Source organism: Vulpes vulpes, chromosome 12, assembly GCF_048418805.1.
Source record: "Vulpes vulpes isolate BD-2025 chromosome 12, VulVul3, whole genome shotgun sequence".
In the NCBI taxonomy this organism is placed as follows: domain Eukaryota; kingdom Metazoa; phylum Chordata; class Mammalia; order Carnivora; family Canidae; genus Vulpes; species Vulpes vulpes.
This window is the reverse complement of record NC_132791.1, coordinates 83225215-83243071: the sequence shown is the minus strand read 5'-3', so window position 1 is coordinate 83243071 and position 17857 is coordinate 83225215. Positions and strand designations below refer to the sequence as shown.

At 36.9% G+C, this 17857-nt stretch overlaps 1 long non-coding RNA gene across 1 annotated transcript in view; it reads right to left on the bottom strand.

The window, feature by feature from the left end:
• Positions 1 to 9333: 9333 nt before the first annotated feature.
• LOC112920511 (uncharacterized) overlaps positions 9334 to 17857 on the bottom strand; it is a 90874-nt gene continuing 82350 nt past the window's right edge. The window contains exon 5 of the long non-coding RNA XR_011995675.1: positions 9334 to 10693. This is a non-coding gene — a long non-coding RNA (uncharacterized lncRNA). The remainder of the gene's footprint in view (positions 10694 to 17857) is intronic.

Genomic DNA, 17857 nt, shown 5'->3' with positions numbered 1-17857 from the left:
GTTACTTTCTTGCATTAGTTACTCACTTATGATAAAAAATAATGACAGAAGAAAAGAGAAAATCAGGGCAACCCATAATTCAGTCTTCCTTTCTTCTTTCTTTTTTTCTTTTCTTTCTTTCTTTCTTTCTTTCTTTTTTCTTTTCTTTTCTTTCTTTCTTTCTTTTCTTTCTTTCTTTCTTTCTTTCTTTCTTTCTTTCTTTCTTTCTTCTTTCTTTCTTTCTTTCTTTCTTTTTTCTCAGTCATTTCTTACTCACCAGTAAATGAAAGGCAGAAAGTTTTGATAGAATATGTGCATACCAAGAAGTCAAAAATAGTTGCATTATTTTTGTGCAATGTTTCCACTGTGGTGAGAACAAAATATATATGAATGTATGAGCTATGAAATATGTCATTTTGGCAATTCTGCATAGAAATAAGTGCTCTCATATTTGCATCTTAAACAGGCCTTGTGCAATTTTTAGATGGCAAAATTCATGGTAATAATTTAAAATTTTTCTTTTTCTTCACTTAGATTGGTATTAAGTAAACACTATAATAAGTTGAGAAAGATCATAGAAGAAAGGAAGAAGCTTTATTCTATAGTATATTAATGGCACTTATTTCCTACTTTACTGATGAAGGGGCTCTGCATTTTCATTTTTCACTGGGTTTACAGATTATGAAGTCTGTACTTCCCATCTCTCCATGGTATTTCTTGCCTTTTAGTCTCACTGATCTAGAAGGAGCCATGTTTTGATCTTACTAATCTCCAAAGGAACCAGAAGTGCCAGTCCTTATTGTCAAGTCCTGTTACCCTTTGGCTGATGTCCTCGAATACCTGGTTCTCTGACTCTCTTGCATCATTCCAACATGTTCCCCACCTTCCCCGTCATCCTATTTCAGCTAGGTATCATTTCCCTCCACACATTAGAGTGTGCTTAGTCACCAGCTCATGATCTGTGTCATGGTCAGCCCTCAATTACTTGGGCTCAAATATTCTTTTTTTTTTGGGGGGGGGGGGGCTCAAATATTCATGTGGTCAGAGACACACAGTAGAAAAGCCTTATTCATTGTTTGGAGCTGATCTTACTATTTTATATTTTATTTTTGGTTATTTTAAAGTAACCCAAAACCAATTCAGATGCTGCTGGTTTCAGAAACAACCCCAGATTTTACCTTTTCGATATGTAGGTCATGGCATCCCATCAAATTAGTTACTGAGACAACCATCAAACACATTAACTAGCAATCCCCTTCAGTACAGAGATGAACAAACTGACACCGAGAGGATTCAGGACCAGCTTATCGTCACACAACTTGTTGGTAACAGAATTGGAATTAGGATCAAGATTTTCTAACTCATACTGTTTTATCCAATATAAGTGAGGTTACTGTTTGGGATCATAATATATATATATTTTTAAAAGGCTCAATCCCAGGTATCTACAAGAGGTGGAACAGAAAGGCATCACAGTCACTTGAGAGGCCTTGTGTGTGGACACTCACAACCATCTCTACCAGTTGTGGTCACGTGTTAGTCCTCCTGCTGTCTCTTCGGCCTTTGGCATCATCTAGATAATAGTCCAGGAAGGGCAGCACCAGCATCACCAGGAGGGGAGACAGTTGGAAGTGAAAATCCTCAGGTCAGAATCTGCATTTCGACGGGACCCCAAGGCAGTTTAAACGTGCTTTAAAGTTTGAGAGGTACCAACCTCAATTTAAAATGCTTTTTAAATGAAGAGAGAGAGAATGAAAGAAAGGGGAAAAGAAGAAAACAAAAGTGTCCCTAAGAATCTCCCATTCTATCCTGTTTAATAGGAGAGGCTGGGGACTTAGTTTTATTGTTTCCTTTATTCCTTTCTCTTCTTCTTCTTCTTCTTTTTTTCCCAAGGCTTTTTGTTGCTATTGCACCGAAGAGCTACATGAAACAGAAAGCTTGGCAGCCTTCCCACAATCCTCAGCATGTGGGAATAGCAAGTAACAAAGTGTTAGCCCCTGCCAACTGGTGGTTCGGTGTAAATGTCTCTGTTAACAACCAACACTGCTGCTAGCAGCCATCGGAGCAAAGCGGCAAATCTGTTCCTCTCTCCGGTGTGGAAAACACCACCGAAAAAGTCACCTAATTACTTGATTAAGATGTATCAATCCCGGAAATTGTTGATCTAGAACATTGAGTCTCTGACATTTGATTAATTCTTGATTAAACAGAAAAGTTCTAACCTGACTTTTATGTGTTGTTTCCAAGTACTTGCGGAGGATGAGAACAGTGGAGACTTTTGGGGGGGCGGGTGGAGAAAAAAAGTTTAGGGCCAGATCCTTTTTGGCTGTCTCAAGACAACCTTTCAGTAGGTCCCTGCGGCAATAATCAAAAGAGATGGATGACCCTGGAAAGATCACGATTCTATAAATCTCTGGTAATAGGGGGAAAGTCATTAAGTTTGTGAGCATCCCAATTCTATTTTGAAGAACATTGAGAATAGTCTTCCGTATTTAAGATACAAAGACCCTATCACACCTCTACCTTGTTTAAAAGCACTGTTGAGGAAGAATTCTGACTGTACAATCTCACACCAAATTCCTTTGCATTTTTCACCCCGCATCCCCAGATCATGGCTGGTTATTTCAAAGATGCACTTTCTATTTTTAATTAAAATAAATTGGTCCCACTTTCCTCCTAGAAACACCTTCCTCTATTTAAAAAGGATAGAAATTTGCTTTCGTTTATTGACTTCCTCTTGACATTCAAATCGAGTCATTTACATAATTCCATGTTTTCTTCTTCATATTCCTATTTGGTCACTGTCACATAGACAGAAACACGAGGATGACTGTGTAGAACAACCCCAGCCTTCTGTCTGGTTCCCAAGGGTGATGAAATGAACCAGGTTGCAAGACAGTATCATCCATGGCTTCATGTACATCTAGAAAGTAACCCTGCTTGGTCCAGTGCTAAAGCACTGCATTCAAACCATTCAGATGATCTTGGGCTTTAAAGATAACCGAGTCCCTGTTTGGTGTTATCACCATCTAAGAATCCGAATCCAGTAGTGCAGAAAAGGCTTCAGTGGCTCACTTTAACACTATAAGTATACCAATTTGTTTTGGCTGGCTGGCACAAAGATGGCTTTGCAAACTGGAATAATTCTCACTTTGCCAAAGCAATAGGTACAATTCCCAGCATCAGGCTCCCCTGTCTCACTTGGAAGTGATTATTACAGCAAGATTTACTAGATCTCGACCAATGCCAAAATCTCCTAAGACAAACTTAGTTTTAAATATTGCATCCTATTATCTCAGTCTATGCTCTTCACCATTACAATACCACATCCCTCTCTCCAGAAACAGTGAAAATGCCTTAAGTATCTAAAGTCCATTTTCTAGTGTTCCCTTCGCAATAAGAAATGATCCCATGTCCTCTTTAAATCATGTTCTTATTTTGCATTCAGGAAAGTAGTAATGGTGTTCCACGCGACAGCCAAATAATGACACTTAGGGATACTCATGATCTTTCCAAAAGATAATAGCTGATAAATACTGGCAAGAGGAAACATACTCATTCTTGAACTTTTTACATCCAATATATAGTATATTTGTCCGAATGAACCCTGGATAGGAAATAACTGATAATTCTGGAACAAGGAAATAGCATTTAGATTTCCAAAGCCGTTCGTTTCTATCTTGTCAGAGCAAAATCTTTAGCCAATCCCAGTAGTGCGTCATGTCTGAATGTGTGTCACTGAGCTTTACCATTGCCTACAAAGCAAGAACTACCCACTCATTTAGGGTAAATTCATAGAAAAAATGGGGAAAATTAGTGGAGAGGTTTATGTTTTGTTTTATCTTATCTTTAAATTATGTGTACTTTTCTTCTGGTAGAGGATTATTTTTTTTTAAGATTTTATTTTTTCATTCATGACAGACAGAGAGAGAGAATAACAGGCAGAGAAACAGGCAGAGAGAGAAGCAGGCTTCATGCAGGGAGCCTGATGTGGGACTGGATCCCGGGACTCCAGGACCACGCCCTGGGCCGAAAGGCAGGCGCTAAACCACTGAGCCAACCAGGGATCCCCATCTAGTAGAGGATTATTTATAACAAAAAACAAAGATGCGCCAAATGGAATCCAGGGCAGAAGAAATATCTCTGAGTCTTGGTGTGATTTATAGCCAATGAGATCATTCTTACCCAGAAGCAAGGATAAGAGAAGCTTTCAGTATACCTGACACACCTGACCTTTTTTTTTCAACTTTTTCTTCCTTTTTTTCTCCAGAGTTCTCCTCTTACTTATCCTGCCATGTTTTTAAGTCTCATATGTTAGATTCTTTTTCCTTATTCAGATATGCTATCATTCCCCAGCATTCTGTCATTGATTCTCTTCTATTTGTTCCCCTTGGATAATTTGATTTACTTCCATGACTAATATTGAATCTCATGATTCTCACATACATAGGATCAATTCCATTCTCCTTTCTAGGCCAGACCTCCCACTCATCTGTAGTCTTATGGTCTCCAGATAGTTTATTCTTACCTCTTACCACTCTCAAATCAAATTCAAAATCCCATTGACCTTGAGCTTTTATCTCTTCCTATATTTCCAAGCACATAACAGTATCTATATCTCATCCGTATATTGAGCTAGAAACTTGAGATCCTTCTGTCTCCTCCCCTAGACTCTGAGCTGCATGACAGCAAAGACTTTGTTTTGGATGCCATAGCTCTATTCCAGAACCAATGTTGGAACTCATCCTCTTTTCTCCATTTGTAGTGTCTCTGCCTCTTATGACTTCTTCCTTCTCAGTGCCACAAGGGTTATCTTCCCCAAACAAAAGTCTGATCATACCATTGAACCATGGGCAAACTCTGGTTGGCCTTTAACATGGTATTCAGCATGAGGGTCTAGCTTCTCACCTTCTGCCATTTTCTTATTAAAAACCTTAAATTCTACCCAACTGGACTTACCTCCATTCTTCTTTTTAAGATTTTATTCATTTATTCACAAGAGACACACAGAAAAGAGGCAGAGACATAGAGGGAGAAGCAGGCTTCTTGCAGGGAACCCAACATGGGACTCGATCCCAGGACTGGGATCATGTCCTGAGCCGAAGGCAAGCCGCTCAACCACTGAGTCACCCAGGCATCCCTGACTTGCTTCCATTCTTAAACATGATTCTCATTCTCCCATTCCCCATTGATTTGTTCATGCCCTTCTCTTTGCCCAGAATGCCCTTCCACTGCCCTTGTCTCAGGGCAGGAAACTCAGTGTCACCTCTTTTATGAAGGTTCTATAAATTCTTCCCATCTTGCATGTCCACTGAAATTTGCTCAGCACCGTCTCAAAGAGTTATCATGTCGTTTTGCTGGCTGCGTTGTGAGTTGCTCAAAGAAGGAATCATACTAATTTTTTTTTCTGTCTCTGCTGTCCAGCACATAGTACAGGAGTGGCCATTCAGTATAGGTTTCAAAGCAACTCCTTTTCTGGAATATTAAGACTAGAAATTCTATGTCTGAATGAAATAGGAAGTGGAAGTATGTATTCACCAAAATTCTGGAAGACTTAAGAAACCATAAAAAACAAAACAAACAAACAAAAAAGCTAGCAATCAAACCATTGCAACTATAAAAACCCAGGTCTGCGATGGAACAGGACAAAAGGCTGAGAGAAGGGACAAGTAGAGAGCAGCTAAAAGCTTGTTTTTATGTCTGGAAGAGTTACTTGGACAAATTTTACCTTTCTGACCTTGAACCATAAGCTTCCAAGAAGTCCACCTACACAGGTTCCCTGATGAGATCAGCATGAGACACACTTGAGTGCTAGCTACAGTTGTTTATCTAAGTGGTAGCAAGTAATAACTGGTACAATTCTAACCCCACTGTTAAGTGAAAAAATGATTTGGCACAGACTTCAAGCTATGTCAACATAATTGAGCACTGAAGGAGGGGTACAGGCAACCTTCATTCTACTTTTTTTTTCTGAAAATTATCTATCTTCTATGTATAGTGTGCCACAATCCTCTACATAGGTGACAACAGGTAGGTATACATACAGAATATGTCATGATACACACGTAGCTATATTGTATCTATGTATTATAGATGCATTTCATCTATCTCATCAGTAAAATTAAACTGGTTCCAGGTCTAAGAGAATTAAAACTAAATGGTTTTCAAAAACTGGAAGGAGTGCATTTGCCTGAAATGAGGATCTTTGAATTCAGCCTATATAGAAAGAAAACAAAGGTTCGTAGCTTCACTTTTGCAATTTTAATTCACTTACATTATCCCTTCTACTTAGCGCCCTGTGGTATCCTATATCTAACATAGCCAGTGCCTAGCATTTATCTCAATATCAGACATTTGTATGCTTTCCTCAGGAGTACCTAGTGAGAATCTTCTACTATGTGATCTGAAATTGGTCTGAAAAGGAGCATTGCACTCAGTAGTTACATAGTCTTTTTTTTTTTTTTTTGTATTTCAATGAATGAGCAATATGAAGAGGGCTAGTATCTTTCATTGAGGATATAGGGCCCACTGCTAAGCACTAGCTCACTGGCAATATTGGGATTGGAAGGGGGAAGGAGTCTCTCAGATCCCATTAGAGCCAACCCTCTCGGTGTTCATAGATAGTGCTCTCTGGCAAAGACAACATCTTTCCACTGTTGGCTTGGTGATATTAAGTCCTTCAGTTTAGGGCACAAGTTCTCTCACAATTGGAGAAAGATATAAAACCCAACTGAGAATGGAGTGGATAATAGTATATTGATTTAACATTATAATAAGTAGGAACTTCTAACCATGATCAGATCTTTCAAAAAAGATCCCCTCCCCCTTTGGATGAGTAACATCATCAGAGAAAGTGACAGTGTGAAGGAATAAACCCTAAAAAGGATGGGGAAAGGAGAACTTGAAGGGTAATGAAGAAAGCTTAAAGAATGGAAATAAACTTTCAGCTATTTTAGCCATTTTCTCATGACTGATTGAAAATAGTGATGACAGGGGAACCTGGGTGGCTCAGTCTGTTAAGTGTTTGCTTTTGACTCAAGTCATGATCTCAGTGTCCTGGGATCAAGCTCCATATCAGACTCCTTGCTCAGCGGGGAGTCTGCTTCTCACACTCTCTCTCTGCCCTTCCTCCAGCTCATGTTCTCTCTCTCAAAAATAAATAAATAAATAAATAAATAAATAAATAAATAAATAAATAAATAAAATCTTTAAAAAAATAATAGTGATGACAATAATAATTGAGTGCTATTATATGTCATATGCTATGATAACCATTTTTCATAGGGTTATCTGATTTAATCTCTAAAAGGATCCTGGGAGGCAGTTACTATTAAACTCATTTCACAAACAAAGGTTATAGATGTTAATTAACTTGCCCAAGGTCATAGAGTTTAAGTGGTACAACTGGGATTGAAGCTCAGGTCTGTCTGCTTCCAAATCCCATACACTTAACAAATACCATGTCATGTTTATGCAGTGCTTTCCACATAAAAACTTCTTACATGTGGCCTCTCCTAGCCCAATTCTCACCTTAAGTCATAATAAAACTTAATGATAATTGGGGCAAGATTAAGCTCAAGATGAATTGAGTTTGATCTTGAAGTTAAGAAAGTAATAGGTTGCATACCTGGATTTTGATACCCAAGAATATCCTCCTACCAGCTCCTGGTCATAATGGGGCACTTTATTTGAATTCAGTGGATAGGATAAATTGGAAATTTGGTTTGCGATCTGCTGCAAGGTTGACCCCAGCAGAGGAAATCAGCGATCCTAACTACAAATCAAATATGGCTTAGAGAAGCAGACAAGGCACATTCCTTCAGCTGGAGAAATTGTTCGATTCGATTTTGTATTTAATATTATCAATCACATTAGATTGCCACTAATGAAGACCAACTGGATATTACCATCATCATCATACATTATTGTTAATAAAGAGCAAGCTAGACATTTATTCACTCAAGGCACAATTACTGAGCTCTACCGTTGTGGGATTCAGCAGCAATTATGACACAGGAGATAGAGCTTTGGAAGAAATTGTGGTTGAAGAGAAAAGAGTGACTCATTATAAAATAAGCAACTAACAGGGAAAATATCCAAGAGCTAAAATGGGTTGGTAGGAAGGGGCGTGAGCAGGTGGATAATTTCAGTTGTGTGGTCATGGACAACCTGTCTGGTAAGATTCTTTTTTAGCAGAGCTCTCTATGAGAGAAAAAGTCAGCCATGACAGGGTCGGGGGAAAGGGCTTTATAACCTGTGCTATTATCTTTTTTGGGTGATTCTGATGCATTTAGTTGATTATTCCGGGAAGCAGTTTCCTGCTACCTCATTATCTCTAGCCAGAACTACTTCCAAAGAAAACAAGCCTCTCAGGTTATTTACATACACTTTAAAGTTTGAGAACATCACCTATAAAAGGCTGAAAAATCCCTTTGCGTTTTTTGCAAATGACATGTACCTTGACTTGCCATCAACTTATGCAAAGGCATAAGTCAAATGGACAGATCATTAAACATTCTAAATAATTTTTTTTTTTAAATCACAAAATCCCAGGTCAGCCTGAGTGGCTCAGCGGTTTAGTGCCACCTTAGGCCCAGGGCCTGATCCTGGAGATGGGGTTGGGGGACGTGGCGGGGGATAGAGTCCCACGTTGGGCTCCCTGAAGGGAGCCTGCTTCTCCCTCTGCCTGTGTCTCTGCCTCTCTCTCTCTCTTCCTCTCTCTTTCTCTCTCTCTGTCTCTAGTGAATAGGTTTTTAAAAAAATCACAAAATCCCAAGTATGTTCACAAAACTTAATAAGGTAATGACTAAATCCGGATGTTAAATAAACATTCAGTCCAATCTGTAATAAAGGTATAACAAGTAAGAGGCTACTCTTTCAAATATCACATGTAACATAATTGCCCATCAAAATGATCTAGAAATTGTAAAGTTGTTTCTTTTATTCTACCAAGATCATTGATTATTAATTGCATAGTCATGAGTTTTGATGAAAGAGACATTATTAATTTGGCTTTGTGGGGGACCTTATAAAATTGTGAAAGAGTCAGAGAGCCTGATGAAAAGAAAAGATTAATACCCATGTAGTGCCAAGAGGGTGACTAACACGATTACTTCCTTATGAAGCTGTAGCTCTCAAACTGTTGATTCTGATTTTAACAAAACAAAGCAGATTTGAAGCTGATGTATTGACTTTTCCCCAAGAAGATTTGAAAATTCTTTTTACTGGAATTAGAAACTTTATTCCAGTAATGAGAAAAGCTTTTCCCAAGCAGAATTAGATAATTATCATACTTGTGAACAAATTGGCTTTAGCTACAATGAATAATACATATGGGCACAAGAGACTAAAATGTTACTACACAGTACTTTTTATTTAGGATAGAAATACTAAGCAGCCAGAACTATAAAAACATAAGGAATTCATTTGCTACTGCCATTTCTCCATACTAATAATGCCATGGTAATGAATGTTCTTATGGTATTTATTATACATTTTTAATTTAGATTCAATGTGTCTGCATTTTTTCTTTCTTAATATAAATATCTTTTTATACCTATATATCTATATATCTATATCTGTATTCATACTTGATTTTATCTATACCTACCTATATCTAGAATGAGAATGCATTCTTCAATTAATTATAGCACCCCCCCGCAGTGTAGTCCTCATTATAGTTCCCTTTTAAATATAGCAGGAATCCCATCTCCACTCCCTAAAATCAATGTTTCATTTTGAATTGAAAAGATATTTAACTATATCTTTCCATTCTTGAGAGAAGTCATCTGTTGACCTTCCATACTGTCAGAAGGCCAGGAGCAAAATGGAGAAAACTGAAAGTAGAATTTCTCTCCTAAGATTAAAAAAAGATAAAAGACCTGTTTGAATAAATAAAATAGGCATTTAAAAAATTCCTGTAATCTATAGTTATATAATAAACAATCCTAAAATTTAGATTTATTATTATCTCTCACATTTCTGTGAGCTGGCTGAGCACAACCAGATGGTTCTTGTGTGTGATTTCCCAGGCAGTTGTGGTCAAATCCAGTTGGGCTGGATGGCCAACATGTCACACACCCATGACTGGCAATTGATGCTGGGAGCACAGGTAGGCTTCTCCATGTGACTTGGGACTTCTCACATCATGGCAGCTGGGTTCCAAAAGCAAGTAGTCTGGGGTGCCTGGGTGGTTCAGTGGTTGAGTGTCTGCCTTTGACTCAGGTTGTGATCTTGGGGTCCTGGGATAAAGTCCTGGATCAGGCTTCCCACAGGGAACCTGCTTCTCCCTCTGCCTATGTCTCTGCCTCTCTCTGTGTGTCTCTAATGAATAAATAAAAATAAAATCTAAAAATAAAAAATAGAAAATATTAATAAAATCTTAAAAAAAAAAAAAGCAAGTTGTACAAGAGAAAAAAAGTAGATTAGTTGTCTACTGCTGTGTAACAAAGGACCACAAATTTGGTGGTATAAAACAACATCTATTTATCGTCTCATCGTTTCTGTAGGTCAGAAGTCTGGGCACAAGTTACTTAGTTGGGTCCTCCACTCAGGATCTCACAAGACTGCACACAACGTATCAGCCAGGATTACAGTCTCATCTGAAATGTAAGGTCATTTTCCAAGTTCGATGGTTGTCAATAAAAATCCATTTCCTTGCAGCCGCAGAACTAATGGCAGCTTGCTTCTTCAAGGTCGACAGGGAGGGTCTGACCTTAAAAAAAAGGAATAGCTTTATGGATATAAAATTCACATCTCATGCAGTTCACTCATTAAAGATGTGTGATTCAACAGTTTTTGGTATATTCACTTATTCAACTACCAGCACAATCTGATTTTAGAGCGTTTTCATTATGCCGAAAGAAACATGAGCAGTTACTCTACATTCTACACCTCGCCCCCTATCCCCCAGCTCTGGTGACTGTTAATCTATTCTTGTGTATGGATTTTACTGTTCTAGCCATATTCATGAAATCATCCAATATGAAGGTTTTTATGCCTGGCTTCTTGAACTTAGCATAATGTTTTCAAGGTTCAGCCACATTGTCCCTTGTATTAGTGGTTCATTCCTTTTTATTGCTGAATACTACTCCTTTTTATAGATACATCACATTCCATTCATCTGTTTATCAACTGATGGACATTTAGGTTGCTTCTACCTTGGAGTATTGTGAATAATACTGCTATGAATGCTCATGTAGAAGTTTTTCTGTGGCTATGTATTTTGTTCCTCTTGGTTTTATACAGGAGGTGGAATTCATAGGTCAGAAATAGCCAAACATTTTTCAAAGTCTCTGTATCATTTTCTATAGCCATCAGCAATATATGAGTTCCTACTTCTCCTTATCCTCATCAATATTTATTAGTTTCTTTTTTATTATAATTATCTTAGTGGGTGTTTATTATCTCATTGTAGTTTTGTATATCATTGTACTTTTTAATTTTATTTTCCTAATGACTAGTGATGTTGAGCATCTTTTCAGGTGCCATTTGTATATCTTCATTGGGAATCTGTCTACTCAGAGTCTTTGCCCATATTTTTAATTGAGTTATGTATATTTTCATTATTGTGTTGTAAGAGCTCTTTACATCTAATAGATACAAGTCTCTTACCAGATATATGACTTGCAAATATTTTCACCCTTTTTATTCTGGTTTTTGCTTTTCTATTTTATTAATTATAAAGGCAAGTTTCTCGACTGAAACCCAGAAATTAGTGGTAGATTAATAAAGGAAAAAAACCCTAAGCCATATCATAAAAACCTGAGAGCACAGGTTAAGTGTATATTGGGAGGAGGGAAGGGAGGGATGGGTTGACTTTTCACTTTCTTATGTCCTTTGAATCACAAGTTTAATTTTAATGATGTATAGTTTGTCTATTTTGCTACTTACACTTTTAAAGTTTTATCCAAGAAATTTTGCCTAACTCAAATTCATAAAGATTTACCCTTATGTTTTCAAAGAATATTATACTTTTAATGTATACATTTAGGCCTACTATCCACTCTGAGTTAATTTTTGTGTATTGTATGAAGAGAGGTTCAACTTCATTCTTTTTTATAACTATCCCAGCACCATTTGTTAGAAAAACTAAGCTCACCTGAGTAAAACTGACCTAATCAGGATAATAAACTTTTGATTAACTCAAAGTCAACGTATTAAGGACCTTAATTACATCTACAAATCCATTCACCCTTGCCACATAAGATAGCACATTCACCAGAGTGACATCCATCACAGGCACAGGTGCCACCTCAAATCAAGAGGAGGGTATAGTAGAGGGCATATGATCTAGGGGGTACAAATTTTGAAGGACATCGTAGGACACAGATAGGTCTCAATGTCTTAAGGCCTGGACTTAGATACTGGCAGAGCATCATTGCTCTTCCATTATATTCTACTCACCAGGCAGTCACAAAGCCCACCCAAATGCAAAGGAGGAATTATGAACTCTACCTCTTAATGAGAAGTAAGTCTAAGAACTTGTGCCTATCTATAATTTGCCACAACGTGCTATCACAAAAAGCAGCTTTAGGTAAGGTTGTTTATTAAAATATTTACTTCTAGTTTTCTTTCTTCTATATTAAAATTCTGAAGAACTCTGAAAAAGCAAGAAGATAACATCTGGAACAGAATGCAATAGCTACTTAAGTTCATATACTAAGGAGGAAATAAAAACCCTGTTCTAATGGGAGTTGGGCTGGTTCCTCTATTAATTTGTATTTAGTACATGCCCAGATGAATCACCTTGGCTGTTCCATGTTAATACATTTCCTTCTTTGTGAGCAACAGGTGACCTATGACTGACCTTGGGAAGATGATTCAAATAACGAACAGAAACAATTTTCTCAGAATTAAGGACTCCAGAAAGACTTTATTAGAGCTGAAAGAAAAATCTCATTCTGATCCTTGAGGAGACATTTATAAATCCACTTTTATTTCTGTGGCTTCAGGCTCTGAGCTAGTGCTACTAACAACTCTATGCCTATCTATATTACTTTCCTTCTGTCTTCCAGGTTAGATTCAATAATGTAATTTAAAAAGTGAAATTGACTTTGAGTAATTTATGAGCGTTTTTGTTAAGGTGTCCAGAAAAAATGAGACCTATTTCAATATGCAAATGACACAAGGATAAGCAGCCTATGGTAGTCAAGGCATTGTCCAAAGCTTATCTGCATGCAAGATGACCAAAGTTTTACTTTCCTTCAGATAAAGTCTCTGTATTACTCAATTTTTGCAGCATGTCAATAGGCCTATCAGATATATAAAAATACTCCCTTGAAATACATGAAAACCAATTCTCTTTGGAATCCAAAAGAAAAACTGAAGTGGAAATCCATAAATTTGAGGCACTTTGATAGAATACTATATAAATGAACAAATAGGATATCAAAGTGGATGTGGATTTTGCTCTTTTGTTTGGCAAGAATGTACAGTTGCATCTTTTAGCCAGGCTGGAATAACTATAAATGTCTTTTCCTAGTGGCCACAAGGCAAAAGGAAATAATATACAGATTAACAGAACACTTAGCTGGGTTCCAGAGCAGTTTCTAAAATTTATCCCAATTAGTAATCTCAGTAAATCAGCTCCACATTTCTGAGTTTGAATCCTCATTTTTAAATGACAATGATTGTACCTATCCTACCTGCCTCACAGAGCTATATTATGAAAATCAAGTAAAATATACTTGCATGTCAAATGGGATGCTTTGAGCTGCTTTGAGGCAACCAAACTTACTTGAAAAGTCAGATAATTTCTTGTCACGTGACTTTCAGAGGAATAGCCAACTTGAAGGTAGACTGCTACAAAAACCCCATGATGTCATTAGCAACACATGTTCTTCCAAGACTCTTTTCCGTTGTTCACAGATTTGGCTTAACCCATGGGTTTGTTCTACTACTCATTGTTGTAAGGAAATCCTGGCTTCTTTTATTTATATCCAAAGAAAAAATTGAAATATTTAACTCCAGGCCTTATACATATTTCTGGACCAGTATCAATGATCAGCAAATGATGCTATGATTGATTGATACCTGGATTCCTAAAAGGATCTCTTCAGGAAGCTAAGATAGGAGGAGATGCTTATGAGGTGCAAGAGATAGGTGAGGGACATGAAGACACATGTACAAAACTGTGGTTCTTAGAAAAGGATATATGGGGAGAGAATAAAGGATGAGTAGGCAATCAACAGTGGGAAATCACTTAAAAATACCACATTTTTACAAATATACTAGGAAGTGTTTTAAAATTGTATTTTATTCAAAGGGAACTGGTTTATCTTCCCACAGAACTATCCTGAAATTCTTCAAAACAGATTTCATGGAGAGAATATGGCTCACTTGGTGACTACAACCCAATTTACTTGCTTAAGGTAGATTTCTGAAGGTAGATTTTAAAAGTTATGACATTTTAAATTATGAAAAGTAAAATACAAGCAGGAATGGCCCAAGGCATAAGTATAAAACATGACATTGAGAGAAGAATTTTGAATAGGTAGAAAGATTTTTATATTTTAAGTGAAGAAAAGCAGGTTTAAAAAATAACATGTACACAAAAGAATGGAATTGTAATTTTACCTTACACTATAGACAAAAATTAACTCAAAATCAATAAAGATCTACATGTAAGAGCTGAAGGAAAAAAATATTCATGACATTTAATTTGGCAATGATTTCATGATTATGACACCACAGGCAAAAAAAAAGAAAAAATAAGCAACTGGACAAAAACAAAACAAAACAAAACAAAAAAAAACCTTATGTTCAGCAAAGGCAAAATCAGCAGAATGAAAAGGTAACCCACAGAAATGAAATCTTTGCAAATGATATATCTGATAAAGGATTAATATATAGGGTCTATAAAGAACTGCAACTCTACAACAAAAAGCCAAACACCTTGATTTTAAAATATGCAAAGGACATGATCAGACACTTCTCCAAATGGCCAATAAGCACACAAAAAGAAGCTCAACATCACTAATCATTAGGGAAATGAAAATCAAAACCACAATGAGAAACCATCTCACCACCATTAAGATGGTGGAAAGCAAACAAACAAATAAACAAAAACAAATGCACACAATAACAAGTATTGACAAGAATGAGGAGAAACTGAAACACCTATTACTATTAGTAGGAACATAAAATAGTGCCACTGCTATGGAAAACAGTATAGTGATTGCTCAAAAAATTAACAACTGACTTACCGTAAATCAAGCAATTCTACTCCTAGGTATATACCCAAAATAATTGAAAGAAGGATCTCAAAGAGGTGTTTGTACACTCATGTTCATAGCAGTATTACTGCAACTACTAAAAGGTAGAAGCAACCCAAGTGTCCATCAAGAGATAAATGGATAAAGAAGATGTGGTATATACATACAATGAAATATTCTCAGCCTTAAAAAGAAAGAACATTTTGTCACATACTACAACATGGATGAAATTGAGGACATTATGACAAGTGAAATAAACCAATTACAGAAAAACAAATGTTGTATATGATTCTACTTAATATCAGGTACCTAGAATAGTTGAATTTATAGCCGCAGAAAATAAACTGGTATTTTGGCTCCTTCCTTCTTTGGTTCCCAAGGGCTACAGAAGGCAGAATGTGGAGTTATTGTTTGGGGTTGTACAGAATTTCAGTTGGGAATATGGAAAAAGTTCTGGAGATGGGTGGTGGTGATAATTGTATCACAATGTAAATGCCCTAATGCTACTAAGCTGCACAGTTAAGAATGGTTAAGATAGTAAATTCTGTGTTATGCATTCTTTACCACAGTTTTTTTTAACATTTACCAGCTTATTAAAGGATTTAATAAGAGATACAGATGAACAACCAAATGAAGAGACACATAGGACAAGTCTGGAAAGGTCATGAACACAGGAGCTTCTGTCCCCATGGAGTTGAAATGCATCACCCTCCCAGATACATGGATGCATTCACCTACCTGGAAGCTCTCTGAGTCCCATGCTATTGGGATTTTTATGGATGCTTCATCAGATAGGCATGTTTGATCATTAATTCCATTTCCAGTCCCTCTCCCTTCCTAAGAGAATGGTGGGAAGGAGGAGGGGACTAAAAGCTCTAAGCTTCTGATCATGGTTGTGTCTTCCCAGGGACTAGCCCCCCATCCATTAGCTACCTAGGAGCCTACCCAGAGTTACCTCATTAGAACAATATGCACCCCTATTGTCCAGGAAATTATAAAGGTTTTAGGAGTTCTGTGCCAGGAACTGGAGGCAGAGACCAAAATCTATTTTCCGTTTTTGCAGCTTGAACAAATGAATAGGGCAGAACTTCCAGGAAGAGACTACATTAGTTAAAATGTCATATGTTATCCATTCACAAATGCATAAAATTTATCTACATATTAAAGCTGTTACATGGCTCCCTAAAGTCTGTCCTAGACTATAAATTAAAAGCCCCTCTCTGCAGTTCTTCTTTCTTTCTCAGTAATGTTTCAATCATTCTTCTAGTCTTTATTTTCTATTACTCAATTGTCACTTCTAAATAGGACCCATCAGCTTAGCTGAGTGCATTTTCTGCGTGTATTTTATTTTTTATTTTTTTAACTTTACGTGAGTATACTTGACACACAATGTTACATTAGTTTCAGGCGTACAGCATAGTGATTCAACATCTCTGTACATTATGCTGTGCTCACCACAAGTGTCCTCGTGCTTCCCTATTACAATATCGTTGACTATATTCCCTATACTCTTTTATTCCTGTGATTTACTCATTTCATAACTGGAAGCCTGCTTCTCCTACCTTCCTTCACCCATTTTCCAGCCCTCCATCCCCATCTCTCTGGCGACTACCAGCTTGTTCTCTGTATTTATAGGTCAGATTCTACTTTTTGTTTGTTTTTCATTTGTTCTTCAGATTCCACATATGAGTGAAATAAAATGATATTTGTCTTTATGTGACTTACATAGTATAATACCCTCTACGTCCATTTATGTTGTTACAAGATTGAATCTTTTTATGCCTGTGCAATATTCCAGTCTCTGTGTGTGTATGTGTGTGTGTGTGTGTGTGTGTGTGTGTGTATCTCACATCTTCTTTATCCATTCAATGGACTCTTGGGCCATGTCCATATCTTGGCAATTATAAATAATGGCATAATGAGTATGGAGGTGCATTTATCTTTTTGGATTTCTTTGGGTGAATATCCAGTAGTGGAATTATTTGATCATGTGGTATTTCTCTTTTTAATTTTTTGAGGAACCTCTATACTGTTTTCCACAATGGCGGCACCAATTTGCATTCCCACCAACAGTGCACAAGGGCTCTTTTTTCCCCACACCCTCACCAACACTTATTGTTTCTTATCTTTTTTTATTTTAGCCATTCTCACAGGTATAAGATGATATTTCATCATGGTTAATCTGCATTTCCCTGGTCATTAGTGATGTTGGACATGTTTTCATGTGTCTGTTGGTCATCTGTAAGTCTTCTTTGGAGAAATGTCTTTTCAGGTCCTCTGCTCATTTTTAAAATCATATTGTTTTATTGTTGTTATTCTTGTTTTGGTGTTAAGTTGCATAAGTTCTTTATAAATTTTGGATATTAGCTCCTTATTGAATGTGTCATTTGCAAATATCTTGTCCCATTCCATAAACTTTTTGTCTTGTTGATTGTTTCTTTTACTGTGCAAAAGCTTTTATTTTGATATGGTCCTAATAGTTTATTTTTGCTTTTATTTCCCCTGCCTCAAGAGACATACTAGAAGAGTGTTGCTAGGGCTGATGTCAGGGAAATTACTGCCTGTACTCTATTCTAAGCTTGTTATGGTTTTAGGTCTCACATTTAGGTCTTTAAAGCATTTTGAGTTTATTTTTGTGTATGGTGTGAGAGAGTTCACCACAG